Source organism: Dermacentor andersoni, chromosome 1 (genome assembly GCF_023375885.2).
Source record: "Dermacentor andersoni chromosome 1, qqDerAnde1_hic_scaffold, whole genome shotgun sequence".
Taxonomy (NCBI): Eukaryota; Metazoa; Arthropoda; class Arachnida; order Ixodida; family Ixodidae; genus Dermacentor; species Dermacentor andersoni.
In genome coordinates, this window is record NC_092814.1 from 212,737,900 (window position 1) to 212,752,695 (window position 14,796).

Genomic DNA, 14,796 nt, shown 5'->3' on the forward strand with positions numbered 1-14,796 from the left:
TTCGATATGAAATGCGGTGGAAGCAAATAAATATATTTGTCTATTTTTATTTTACCGTGATAGATTTTTATACAACATTTCTAACTGAAAGTTCCTTCGGCGAGTATACATAAAAGCTCCCATCCCAACGTTAGTTTAATGTTAGTAACACTACTACGGAAGTTATGATCTTTTGATACAAATCTAGCGGCACAGTTTTGTACACGTTCAAGCATATCGGTTAAATATAAAGTTCGCGGGCTCCAAACAACACAAGCGTACTCCAATATAGGCCGAACATAAGTTAAATATAAAATCTCTTTAACTTTTAGCAGGGCCGTTTTAAAATTCCGTCTTAAAAAATTCCGAATTCCACACGTTTTAGATGAAACATGCTCAACGTGCTTATTCCATGTGAGGTCGGAGCAAAAGTAAAGCCAAAGTATTTGTAATCAGATATTCCTGAGAGTTGGACAGAATCTAATCCATATTCGGCCAGGAAAGGATGATGTCTGCGCGCGAAAGACACTTTTTCTGACACTTTTTTTTATTGAAGTACATTTTCCACTTCGAACACCATTGTTGGATATGGTGCAAGTCGCTCTGCAAATTAAATTAATCTGAATAATTGTTTACATCGCCGTAGACAACACAATTATCTGCATATAAACGTATCTTAAAAGTCACATCTTTCACAATATCATTAATATACACTAGAAATAGCAGGGGCCCTAGAACCGACCCATGAGGCACTCCCGATGATATAGCAACATAATCAGACTGGGAATGATTAATCATCACACGTTGCTTACGTCCCCGCACATAATATTGAAGCCAGTTTAGGAGAGAAGTAGGCATGTTAAGTAACGACAGTTTATATAGTAGCAAGTCATGAGATACCAAATCAAACGCTTTTTTTGAAATCTAAGAAAATGCAATCAGTTTGTAACCCAAGGTCAAATGATGAAAAGATATCATAGCTAAATTCTTTGAGCTGCGTTGTACAAGAAAACCTGAACTAAAACGGTGCTGAGCATTAGTGAAGAATTGATTTTGTTCCAAATGTTTCATCATTGCGCTATAAATTATGTGTTCAAAGCTTTTGCAACTGATATTAGTAAGCGAAATTGGCCTGTAATTACCAACTATGTTTTTAGGGCCACTATTATGAATGGGCACTATATCAGCATTTTTCCATTCCTGTGGTATTACTCCTGTATCCAAAGATTTTGAGTATAAGATAACCAAGTAATGCGCAATAAGTTCAGCACAGACCTTAAAGACATAACAAGGAACGTCGTCGGGCCCACTGGCCGAAGAAACGTTTAGGTTAGTGAGCAAATTTAGCACACCATTGTACGTTAAAATTAGTTCTGGCATTGACCCTTTCACATGGACGCCCATATCTGGAATTTCACGGCACAAATTCGCCGCGAAGACGGACTGAAAATACTGATTGAAAGAACATACTTTATCATAATAATTAGTAACAGGTTCGGCGCCATTATTCAGTGCCAGAATGCCGACTGATTCACGGCCATTGCTTTTAAGAAATTTCCACACTTCTTTTGGATTATTCTGAAGTTTGAGGCCCAACTCATTTAGGTACCTCTCTATTGAAGCTTTAGTTTTTACTTTTATTTCTGTACCAAGGCTTCGCACCTTTTCTAGTACTTTCGGATCCCGAGATCTTCTGAACGCGCATAAGAGAGGACGCTTTTTTTTTATCAGTAGTTTAGTTTCACGGGTTACCTACGGTTTGTCTTTGCGCCGCTTAGCTGATATGTACTTAAAAGGAACGTATTTAGCGATTAGCATTACAAGCTTCTGCCTAAATATCTCACATAACGCATTAGTATCTAAAAGCTGGTTCAGGAATTCAAAATATTGTAAGAAGTTAGCAAGCTCACTAGATAGTGATGTGTAATTGCCTTTATCATAGAAAAAGATTTTTCCGGGGTTCCTGCGTGGAACTGAAGGCTGGATCATTGGCACGTGTGCAACCATGCAATCGTGGTCACTGATACAGGAGTAATATAGCCATCGCCCACAAGCGAATCTCGGTTAGAAAAAGAGCAGATCTAAAACAGACGAGGAACCATGGCTTGTCCTGGTTGGCTCCATTACACACTGATACAGATCGTTTGTAATAATGTGGTTGCGGAAGTCAATGTGCAGTTTGGATAAGTTCGTAAGGAATAGTTTATTGTCGATCCATGTAATGTCAGGCATGTTAAAATCACCTCCAATAATGAAATCATTGAGTGTCGTACTTATGAATTCAGAATGAGATACAAATATATCTGGATTAGCTCACGTACCACGTATAGGGGAACGATAGAAGCACCCAACTGTCAAGAGCTGCCCGTTTTCCAGACGAAGATTACACCATACAGATTCTTCGCAGCCTTTAGGTGTGGCCGAAGCAGAACAACGCATACTCGAGTGAATACGCAGAAATACGCCACCACCCCGGGAGTGTATATCACAGCGGTAAGCGTCAAAATCAGCCGGAATGATTTCAGGGTTGTGAATTCCAGCCATGACTCTGTACCCATGACTATATGTGGTTGAACTGAGGAAACGAGCGTGGTAAGGTCATCAGTATTATTCTTTATACTGCGGCAGTTCACAACAAGAATAGTAAGATCAGATATGAAGCTAATAGTGCGCGGACCGCACTGAATGTGGCGTTGGAATCCACTGCGCAGTTACCGTTCCTTTCGCTAGGGTTTATGTTCGATGACTTGGTCCTGAACTGCGTCATAAACGAAGCATTTTTTTTTTGTTGAAGACCATTTTGTCGCAACGAAGTTTGAAAGAAACTTTCTTGGCACGAGCATAGTTTACAAGTTTAGCTCGAGCTACTCGCACAGCCGGAGTGAAATCCTCTAGGATCACGAAGCCTGTATCTTTCAATTTACCTCCGAAAGACAAGAGGCGTTTCTTGTCTTTAAAGTTCCAGAACCGAATGATTATAGGACGTTTTTTATCATCTTAGAACTGGCCAATATGATGAGCGCGTTCAATACTTTCGGCATGAACGAGTTCACCCAACTGCTCTTGAAAGAATGCTCGAGGATTTTCTTCGGATTCACTCCACGTTTCTGTAGCCGAGTCACCCAAGCCCAGAAGAACCAAGTTATTTCTTCTCGATCTATTATTCGTATCATCAAGCGATGTCTTGAGCTCGGCTAAGTTCCGCGCTAGATCGTCAACAGCTTGTGGCTGAGCTAACACAGAAGCAGCCTCATCTCGTTTTAAAACTCCCATATCCTTTTCGAGAAGAGCTACTCTACCTAGAAGACCGTCCAAAGATGCGTTCATCGCATTTAGTTTCTCTTTTATAGCTTGTAATCCTTGAAGGAAACTCGTTTGACCTAGCTCTAAGCGCTTAAGCACATCAAAGATCCCAGCGATACTGGCAGCATTGGTAGTCACACTCGATGTACTTGGTCGGGCGAACAGGGCCAGGATTACGTTCAACATCCCCGGATAGCATCAATAAAAGCTGGCACAAACCCCACGATACACAATCTGTCAAGGCAAGGCACACACTCATGAAATGGAACAGGTCACTATATGCGTCGTCCGCGGCGGCGCCAAAGCAAGAAAAAGATACTTTTTGTCTACTTAAAATTTTCGGATAACGAATCAGCGTTGCGTCGTATTTCGAAGGGCCGAAATTCCGCAACCGATGATGATGATGATGATGATGATGATGATGATGATAGGCATCCTCTTGAAACGGGGTGGCGACCGATAGTTACCTAGCCTTCTAGAGCTAATAAGGTTTTACTACATCTATCGCAGTCTATAATTTTGCCTATTTTGCATTTCCTTTCTTCATTAAAACTTCTATCTCTATATTGTACAGTCACCTTTGCGTGTAGCGTATATCAATCTCTCTCATCCTATTTTTGTACCAATACTCTAAACACTTACTAGTTAATGCTACCATCCTCTTTGTATTCCAGCTTTTCTGGAAGGTCGATGTTTCCTGCGGGACTTTTGCTATAGCAGACACATGCCTCATCTTGTTGTGAATATTTCCTCCGGTGTGTTTTTGTCCTCAGGCAACCAGATCGGGCCTCAAATAGCAAATTAAGACATCTGCCTACGTGTTAGCACACAGATTTCCCCCCCCCCCCCCTGATTTCTCTCTTGCCATGGTCTTTTTCCATGCACTCTAAAAACTAGGAAGGGTATCGCAGGAGTGAAGCTGCCGGTTCACTCTTCAAAGCGTCGTTTTACTCTCGCAAAATGTCGAGGAGAGTGAAATGCATTGTTCACTCTGTCACCAAGGAGAGAGTGAAATGTGCTTTTCACTCTCCCCTTCAGAGAGAGAGAGTGAAAAGACTCTTGCGACAATAGAAAAGAGAGACTCTTGCGGCAATAGAAAACAAAACGTAGCGTAATCTTCTGCTTCAACTGTAGGTGGCTGGCCCCGAACATGGCAATGTATCATTCATGCACGCTGAGCAAAGAACACATCGTTTTGCTTCTAAGAGAACAGGCCGCCGCAGTTCAAAGGAACGCGTAGCGAGCGCTCTACTTTTTCACTCGGAGTTGCTCCACCGCGCGCGCGCGCGCTCAAGATCGCGGAACAACACAGCACCGGAGAAAGGTGATCCCTCCGCCGAGCAACACAGCAGCAGCAAAGGCCAGCCAAGGGAGATCGTATGTCAGCCATCTCGCGTCGCCACGAAAACACGACAGTCGTTTGTCATGCCTTGGATATAACAGCAAATCCTCCACGGTAAGTGAATTCTAACTTAGGTGCACATTGTCCGTATATGTCATGCTATCGCCAGGAAGTCGTCGCTGCGCTTAGCCGACGCGATTGACAAAGGACTAGGCATACGCGCTGTGTCTCTCGATGTGAATCGAAAAAGCCAGTCGTCGCGATAACTGCATGTGATTTTATCACTTTGCCGTTGTCCGTAAGAGCTTTAAAAATCGCAAACGCTGCCAGAACTATGGTATGTTCAATAAGACGCCAGGCGAGAGGACGCTTAAAATGGTTAGTTCACCAGCCCGTGATTCCGAGCCTATGCGGAGCGTGATTAGCGTGCGTTTTGTGTGTTTGAATTTATTCAGTTTGGCAGTCTACTGTGTACGGAACGCTGTTGAACTAAGGAATCACATAATAGAAGGCGTCATTTTGCTGGCAGCATGCTTTTTTTTTATAAATAAACCGCGCGCTTGACGGTGTCTCGCGCAGGGGGAATCTGCGACCACTGAAGTTACGTGCAGCACCAGTGCTAGTTAGAAACTTTGCCGCAGGCATTCAGCTGCATGCTGCAAGAGGTCAGTTGGGCGCGTTATCTTGAACTTACTGAAAACGCATGAGGAATCCATGTTTTATGCTGAAAAAAGTATAAACCCCATATAAGCGATCTTGCGCGCGGCAGCTACAAGCGACGCGACGGAGATGGCTGTCGCGTTCGCTCGTCGCCTACAAGTCGTACTCCGTCCGAGCGACGATTTTGAGCGACGCCTCCCCGGTGTTGCCGGCATGAGGGCTGCAGTCACGCGTGACGCGTGCTTTAGTAATTTACGTTGATGTATTTTACTATAAAAAGTAGCATAAAATATTTCCGGAGGTCTTGCAGTACGTTCTTATCCTTGCACGTATAAAAATTGAATCATTTGCTCGTTCCGCGCGACAATCGGTAGTATTTGAGCGATGTATGTACATCCAGTTCCGGCTTCGCGCTATTGGCTAGTCGATCATAGCACTTCTGGGCGACGAGCGACGATTTCTAGATTTCCAGAACCGAGCCATCTGTTCAAGCGACGGCCCGTTTTGTCGCTCGAAGCCGTCGCTCGTCGCCGTCGCGCACTAAATCGCTCTCACAGTGTTTATCCCTAAGACTGAACTGTTTTTGCTCATGTTGAAATGGTGTGATTATAGGTCTGGTTTTGTCTCCTGTTGCGGTTTTCGTGCACGGTGCGAAACTGAAAGGATGCTTATGTCTACGAACTCGGTGAATTGTCGAGCAGCTAGTTACGCATCGGCATCGAATATAACGGCTGCTGTGTGGAATTACAATTGCAGGGGCGCTTTGCATACGCTTATTGTTTAGGACATGCCTGTGCATTTGCTAATATGAGTTGGCGTGTCAGAGTTATGTCATATGAACAGCTAAATCAGCCTTCCTCTGGGGGTTACAAGCGTAATGTGTGCATTTTGCTATAGCATGGCAGATCAAGATGTGTTTATCGCTTGAATATTTTTAGTAGAGAAAAAATATCAAAATAAAATGTTGCTTTAATTCCGTGTTACCAGTCTGTCCTACACAGAACAATAGGTTGGTGTAATAAACTAATAACTGCGGTTTAACTGCAACTTTTACATGCCGACAAGAATCTAAAATGCTAGATTTCAAACTGCAGCAGTAGTCGGGTCTGTCAAAAATGAACTCCACTGCGCACCTCATGCATGAAAATAAGTTCATGCCTTTTAGTAAGCTTAGATGCAGGCCGCAGTGAACTTGTTAGTATTGAAATGTGGGTAAGCTTGCCATAACAAGCCTTGTTGCCCTTTTTTATAGGCACATCCATATATCCATTGAGCTGAAGGACAATATTTTCATCCGTACTGAGCATCATGTTTGCAGCTATAATCCTCAAATTATGGCTTCAGCAGTGGCACAACCAGGGATGGTGCGGGGGGGGGGGGGGGGGGCACACTGGGCACGTGCTTAGGATGTGTCACAAGTGGTGTTTGCTATACACCAGACTCATGACAGACCTATGACGTCTGAAAATGACCAATATTCTATTCATTAGCAGGAGTATTCTAACATTCATGAAAAACAAGGATGAACTGTGGTTTATTTGTTTTTTTGCTTAAATCTAAAAATTGAAGTTAGTTTAGCAGTTGACTGTTGCAGTCATTTGGATGTTTTGCATGCATTTCACTAGGAAGACTAAGAGCTAAGACTTTTTTATTGCCATGGCCTTGACTTTCTTGATGTTGTTTTGCACCATGCCCTTGTGTTGACTTTTGCATACGATATTTTTCAGGCACCCGCTTTATATAACGCAAGAAGGCAGCTGCAAGGACACGAGGATGTGAAAGAGCCAGTGCAGCGCGACTTCACGTAGTGCAGAGGAGCCAATGCCAAAAAATCAAAATACATTGGCATGTTATTTGGACAAGAAAACTAGTATGTGGGTATATTGGGTGTACCATTTGACCAAATGTCAACAAAATCAAGATACAGTATGTTACACGAAGATGAAAATTCTCACGTGCTCCAGGCAGTCATCTTAACGTGGTATATTTATGTAATGTCTCTGATTGGAAAGTCAAATCAAGTATGCTCTCTGGAGACAAACACATAGCAGCAAGTGTCATTGAAAAGTTAAAAATGTGTTTTAAGAAAGCTGATTAGTTCTGAGAAGTGACTGCTTTTTGTCTTGCCTCTCAACAGATATATCCATGTGTTAAAAAAATAGTGGTACAATGAAATTGCATATTTGCTTAGCGACATGATACATACTTGCAATGAGCACGGTGCCTGTGTTTACTATAAAAAGCAACAGCCCATGCTTGGTTAGGTTAGGCCCACTACAACATGCAGGCATGGGTGATTGGCGCTTTTTTTATTTCTGTGTCGTGAGGTTTATTGACGTGCGTATAGGTGCAGTGGCACGCAGTATGGCTAGTACAAAAAAAGGGGGGGGGGGCAGATATATGTAGCTCACTGTACACGACACAGGGCAAAGGAAATCCGTGTTCAGCAACTATGTTAAATGCCATGTACGTAAATTTTACAACGCTACTCGTTCGAAGCGCGCACAGGTGCATATTGAAGAAAAGTTTCCAGGGTAGATAATTTAGTTCGTAATTTACACTAATTTTGCTCTAACCACGAGACATAATAATTTGAATATACTGCACAGAAAAACCTAGAGCGAATTAAATTGTGTGTCAGCTTCGTGTGTATACATATAGTCTTTACTATGCATTAGGTTTTTTGCGTAATGCATTAACAGTTGACAGCCTATCATATGATGTGTACTCTGTTTACATTACAGTTGTTTATTAGTTTACTCGTTTGTTTGGCGACTGATGAAATGCCGGCATATATATATTTTCAACATTTGACATAACCCTGTATGTTTTGCAGGGACAACCCAGGACGTGCATTTCTCAGCACCCAGTCAACTGCCAAAAGTGACTCAAACACAGGCCACCAGTAAGTGGACATCAGTTGCAATTTCACATTATGCAGTTGGCGGCTGCCTTGTACGGAGGCTTTTTTTTTTAATGAGATGGTGATGTCGTTCTAATGTACATTTTGACCACAAAGGTGCGATCATGTCTCACAGAGGCATATATGGTTGCTATTCTCTGCGAGGGACGTGTTCTCGTGTTCGTGAAGCATTTGTGTTTGGCAGTATTGTCGCCCAATGAGTCGGATATAAACACTAACTCGCCACTGCCGGCAAGTAGTTGCGAGAAACGCATTATGACGCTGTAAAGTTATTTCATTAATTCGAAGGAAAGTTTTGCAGCAGGAAAAAAGGTTGCTATTCCAGGTAAACATGTCTTTTTCTCACAGGTTATTTAGCCAAACTGTGGATGCATGAAATTCGTGACTTATGGATAGATTTTAATTTGTTCTTTAGTAATGCTTCTAAAAGAGACTAGAAATAGCATGTGACTACCTCTGCAATCAGCAGACCATACATTTACAGTCATAAGTGGCAGTTCCATGCAGTCTCGCACTTTATATAACCTTTCCTTTCAGCACCATTGGAACTGGTGGCTGCGTTTTCAGAAGTGCACTTGACACTGTATATGTATGTGTGAATTCGGTTTTCTTTGTATGTGTCGGCTCACTGACAAACAGTGCAAAAATCTGTTGTACCATGAGCCTGACGACGCCTTCTGCTGCTAGAAATGCGGCACTTCGTATTTTATAGTACTGCATGACATTTAAATCAAAGCTACCACATAAAATGATCAAGAAAACTAACCGCTGTTATAGCTGTTTTCCTCAAAGAACGCTTGTCCTTTATGGGCTATGTTAATCTGAGCTCTCCACCGATGTTTCAGTAGTATTATCCCTTAGTGAGTGAGAGATTGGGGGCAATTAATCGTGTTAGTGTTTAAGTGGTGTCCTAATTATGTGCATTTGTTCCAACAAAGTTGTCTAGATTACTTTATTGTGTAGTGTAAAGCTTTGAAACCATCAGCAACTACTGAGTTCCTAACACGCATATGGATTTGTCACTATACAGGTGGAACTCGGCTGTACCACTGCAGTGCTGCGGAAATTGCCTTCACCAGCGGCTTTGCAACAGCTGTTTTGCAGCATGTCGGTATGTGTTAATTTATAATTATGTTGGGATGGGCTAGTATTATGGACCACTGCTACTCTGTATTGTGACAGATCCATATGATAAGGGATGTAATGGGTACAGCGAAAACCTTTGAATTTTTTACTATGGTACATAAACAGGCTCTCCTTTTCGTCACTGGAGCAGGAGAGAAGGGCATGCAGGCACTCCTGAATGTACATATATTTCAAAACATGAGAGAGACATACACACACACACACACAGACACACAATTAAACTAAAGGCAGGGACGTTCCATCTTTCATCTTGAATTGAATTGTGCAGCGCAAAAATACAACACAGACCACAGAGAAGCACACATGTTAACAGGTTTGATACACACGTTAGTTCAACAGATTTGATACTTCAAGTGTGCTATTGTACACAAGGGGGAAGAAAAAGGGGAGAAAATCTGGAAAAAAAAGTGGAGTGGAAAAAAAGGAATCGTGCCAAAAAGCATGAGAAGCATCGCGCAGCCAGGATCACCAGCAGGACATCTAAAAAGCACTCTGATAAAATTACATACAGGACAACCTTACGTATAGTTTGTTTCAATCAACTCAGATCACATGCAGCCATTACTGCAATCAAGTTGTTTCCTTATGTCATATGAGGGAATGATGTGAGCCCAAAAAACTGTTTAGAGCTGAAGGATTATGTTCCATTCTAGCCTCATTGCCTGCTTTTTTATCATATTGTTATCAGCTGCTTATGTTAGGGACAAAAAGTAAGAGTACGAACTGTTTCCCGATTCGCCATTCCACACAACATGTCTGTGACTATATGTACATGCAGATGATCCATAGTTGAAAAATATTCAGTACAGTAGAATCTCATTACAAGATGCACTTGGTTGTAAGAGACATCTGAAAATGGTTTGGTTGGTTTTCCGATGTTTGCCACGTTAACAATACTGTATACAAGAGACACCTTTGTTACTAAGGATGACTTTTTAAGTATTCACTACTTCGAAGGGACACAACCCAGACACATTCACTTTGTGCACCTTGTGTGCTCCGAAGGGCGTAAAGATCACGCAATCCTTACACAAGTCAATCGCGCATGTCTCTTTTAGCATGAACCAGAAAAGGAGGGCAACGAGGACAGTGCAGGGCAGAAAGTGTCGGCAGTTGAAGCTGACGAGCGTCTAAGAGCACCTCAAAGGTACTGCGAGCAACAAGGCTTGCAAAGTGAAGTGTTTAAATTCCAGAAGTTGGGAAGGAAGCTAACACAATCTACAGTCACTAAAAAGCTGTGAATGTCTTCTTTAAAGGGCCCCTAAACCACCGAGGTTGAAATTTAGTTGCGGTGTTGCAGTTCTACACAATAAGGCAATGAACAGGTAGCCATGAGAATTTTTCGAAACGGTGCAGTAATAGTGGAGCTACGTGTGTTTGATTATCGAAAAGTAGTCCCCACTCATTTTACTCTTTCATCTGGTACACGCCATATGGACAGTATCGTCTTTTCCTTGCCTAGTACACCTCCAAATGTTACGGGACAGGCCAACACCAACGAGCTCTGTTGCTGCCGTGCTGGCCCGTCGTCCTGCGAGGGGTGGCGCTAATACAACGGAACTGTATGGTGACTCGTGTTGAAGAGCCTCATAGGGAGACCCTTCTGTTGCCGTTTCTGTTCTTTGCCCCCATTGGCTGCCCACAATGGCATCGCGCGCAACGCGACGAGGAAGGAGTGTGTGTATTTGCTTGCAGGCCTTGCCGGCAGTCGTACACTTTCGTTCGACCAATCGACAGCACCGGAAACTGGTGACATCATCAGAGACAGCCTGGTGACGTCAGGACAAACTGGGGGGTGCAGGATAGGTCCAGAGAGGCGCACGGGGTCAATTTCTTCATATTGTGGTGCTCCGGCAGTGCTACGCACTCTGGCATTTGGCTTCGTCGATCGTGACGGCATTCTGATTTCGATACGCGTGTTTACTTGAAATGTTCAAAAAATGTCGAGAAGTGGTTTAGGGGCCCTTTAAGCCACCCTGAGCATTTATTCCTTCAGATATATCAAAACATACTTTAGTGATGATGCATAATAAAGTGATCTAGTCTGGCTCCTCAGTGTCTCAAAATTTTTGGTTTCGAGAGACATGTTTCCCGTGCCTCTTGAATATCTTCTGATGAGACTTTACTGTAATATACACAAACAATTGTGTAACTCCTCCTGCAAGTATTATTCATTAAGCCCGGTCACTTATGTGCAAAGCTAGTGGTTAAGTCTTGATGTCCGTACTTTTTAGAGCTATGTTTATTAATTCATGCTGTTCTTATTGGTTCTTCGATGCAGGAGACAATGCCTACGAAATTATTGGCCCTGATCATGAGAGCCCTCAAGGGGCAAACAACATCTCTGTTGCAGAAGTGAGCCTGATACCACTTGGAAGTTACCATGACAGATGACACGGCAGCAATAGATACAGAGACTGCCATGTCTACTGCAGCTGCAACAGTGTACGAGGCAAGCAGCAGCACGTCAGCATCAGCAGCAGTGTCAGAAGGAACCACACCAGGCCTGGTAGAGCAACATGTGTGCTATCACTGACTTTTTTAGTAGTGGATACAACTCATTTGCTCAACATACAAAAGCTTTTCACCACGACTGTGAGCCAGTGTTATTGTGCAGCAAGTGCAAGACTAAGTTAGGTGTTATAACACAGTACAAGCATCACTTTAATATATGCAAATGCAAACATATTACAGTTGTTGCCTCCCCAGCCAGCCCACATAGTGACAACAATGTGGAACACATGGTGGGACACACCTCTCCCCCATTACAAGATAGTAGAGACTGTCAGTGTTGTTGCTAGATTGACTGGTCTTTGTAGGCAACTAGAAGGACAACACAGGTGTCATAAGATTGTTGTTGATGTTGTTGTTGAAGAGGTAAAAAAGAAGTTTGATGCAGCTGAAGTGCCAACTGATATTGAGCAAATCAAAAGCAACCACCTGCGAAAGCAACACTATCGAAATTTGGGTATCTGTGTGCCGCCAACTCTGGTAAGAATGGCATAGGACAGAAGTGTAATGAAAATCACACAGACACTGCTGTTGCATCACTGGCCACAGTGAGCAGCGACTTGTAGGGCAAGAGAGTCAACTGAAACTAACATTATGATATAGTGTCATGCTCCCATGTGACCACTTTTCAAGTTATTTTGCAAGATACAGCTCAACCTCCAGAAACGAGACTGCAACTTGTCTGTAAAAAAGCTTTCACAAAAAATTATTCATAACACTATTAACATAGCAGTATCTTTTTTTTGTGTCGGTTCGAGGTTCCCGGCTGTCCATTAATGCAAAAATTGAGGAAAAAAAGAACATGTGTCGTACTTACACCTTTTTAACAAGTACGAGGGGGACAGAACTTTTCTAGTCATGCATCTTCATCATACTATCAAGTTTTTAAATGCCTTTTATAATTATTATCACCAGTTATATCTGAGTGCATTGTATGCATGTAGCAGGTGCAAAATCAGGTCAGTTGGATCAGATGCCTTATCTGCAAGCGAGCCCTATATTCAAGAAATTTGAATTAAAATAGTTACGTTAGAGACGCAGTCTTTCAGCACTTTATTGCCTGTGGTTTAAGCATTGCTCAATACTTTTGTGGGTGGCAATTTCAACCGGCACAGCACTGCGCTTTGCCGCAGTCACATTTGTCTTCAAAGCGGTGTTTATCATTTGTGTTGGTCTGTTTGTGTATGCATAGAGCAAGTTTTTAATTTATATTTTTCTGCATTCTTGTGCTTGCACTAAGCTTGTATAAGGCAGTTACAAAATGTGCGTCACTATAACGAACTGTTCTGTTGAGCTTACACTTGCAAATAATCGTGTTAAGATGGCCGCACTTCTGTGCGGGTGCACTGCTAGCTTTGTGTATGTTCTCATGTTTGTATAAAGCTTATATAAGCTAGTTAGAAAATGTATGCCACTAAGCATTGTGATATTCTTTAAAGAACTGCTTGGTTGGTTTTACACTTGTGAATTAGTATTGAGGCAGTGGTATTCCCATGTATGCCCACTGCTAGCTTTCTGTGTCCTCACGTGTTTGTATTAAGTTTCTACAAGGGAGTTACAGCATGTACGTCACTAAGCACTGTGATATTTTTTAAAGAACTGCTTTGTTGGTTTTACACCTGTGAGTAATAGTACTCGGGTGGCACTAGTCATCACAAGTAGTTACAAAGTGTATGTCACTAATTACTGTGATATTTGTTGAATTGCTGTGATGGTTTTACACATGTGAATAATAGTGGTCAGGACACAGTACTTGCGGTGTATAGTTGAATTTATACACTGCCAAGACATGGGCTGTATACGTACCAAACGAAATGTATGCCATTATATTGTTGTGATTATTACTGTTTGGATTTTATTAAACTGTAATAAAATTGTTTCTTGTATCTCTTGAGGTATCGCAATTTGTCATGCAACCAAACTTAGGACCTGAACTTGTGCATACAAATAAACAGCTAATTTAAGAGTATACTGCTCATATTCTGCTAAACCAGTTTAACAAATCTTGTACTACAATGCTGGAAAAATGACAGAGCTGACTCGGATGTACAGAAAAAGTTCTGCACTGGCTGAAGGACTGCCCCACACTGGAGTTCGTAATGTTGCGTTTATTGGAGTAGAACAGAAAGTGCACTTCTATTAAAAATGCGACAGTCGGTGCAGAAACATAAGGCAGACGAGCGGATGTGGCACATTTTTTTCAGGGCCCTCCATGCCTACTACTGCATTTCTAGTCTTCCTGTGCTCTGCGTATAAGCCCCTGTTCAGCCAAGGTTTTTACTCCATGACAGTTGTTCTACTGAGTTCGTAGCAATATTGAAGAAAAAAATTCAATGGTTTTCAAGGACTTTCGAGGCCCCGACACAGTAACTTCAAGGACCTCGTGCAATGTGTGTAGTAGTTTGGACAGGCAATAACTTGTTCAAGAACACCGTTAACTTTAATGCAAACAAAAGAAAACAAAACAAATTGCATTTCAGTGATTTCAAACATTTGAAAGACTGCTAATTTGCCTTTCACCGCCCACCACTAAACGCACACAAGGAAGCATTTCAAGAAAGCGCTCAAAGTTTTTCTGCAATAGCACAATTAACTACTTGGACCTGCAACATTTGCAGTTTTTGAATACTGTTTGGTTTGACAGTGTATGTGATGTCATCTGTTGCCTCTGCTTTTTTCACCATCAAATAAGCAATAGTCATTTCTAATTTCTTTTTATTGTGTCTGTCGCTCTCAATTTACTCTTCACGGCTTCTCTTCGAATGCCTCAACTGTTGAGCTTCCTGCTTCTGCTCCTCCAAGCACATTTGTAGCCGGTTCCATGTGCATAAAACTGGTATCTGCAGCTCCTTTGTAATTTCAACTTTAAGGATGTCGCTTTCCTTCTATTACCTCCAGAGACAATTTTCTGTGACATGCGAAAGAGTGTCAC

The 14,796-nt window shown here is 42.2% G+C and overlaps 1 long non-coding RNA gene across 1 annotated transcript; it reads left to right on the forward strand.

Moving 5' to 3' along the window:
• Positions 1–6,750: 6,750 nt before the first annotated feature.
• Positions 6,751–13,756, forward strand: LOC129381077 (uncharacterized). The gene is made up of 3 exons (XR_011892245.1): positions 6,751–8,189; positions 9,238–9,318; positions 11,635–13,756. It is a non-coding gene; the product is annotated as an uncharacterized lncRNA (long non-coding RNA).
• The last annotated feature ends 1,040 nt before the right edge of the window (positions 13,757–14,796 follow it).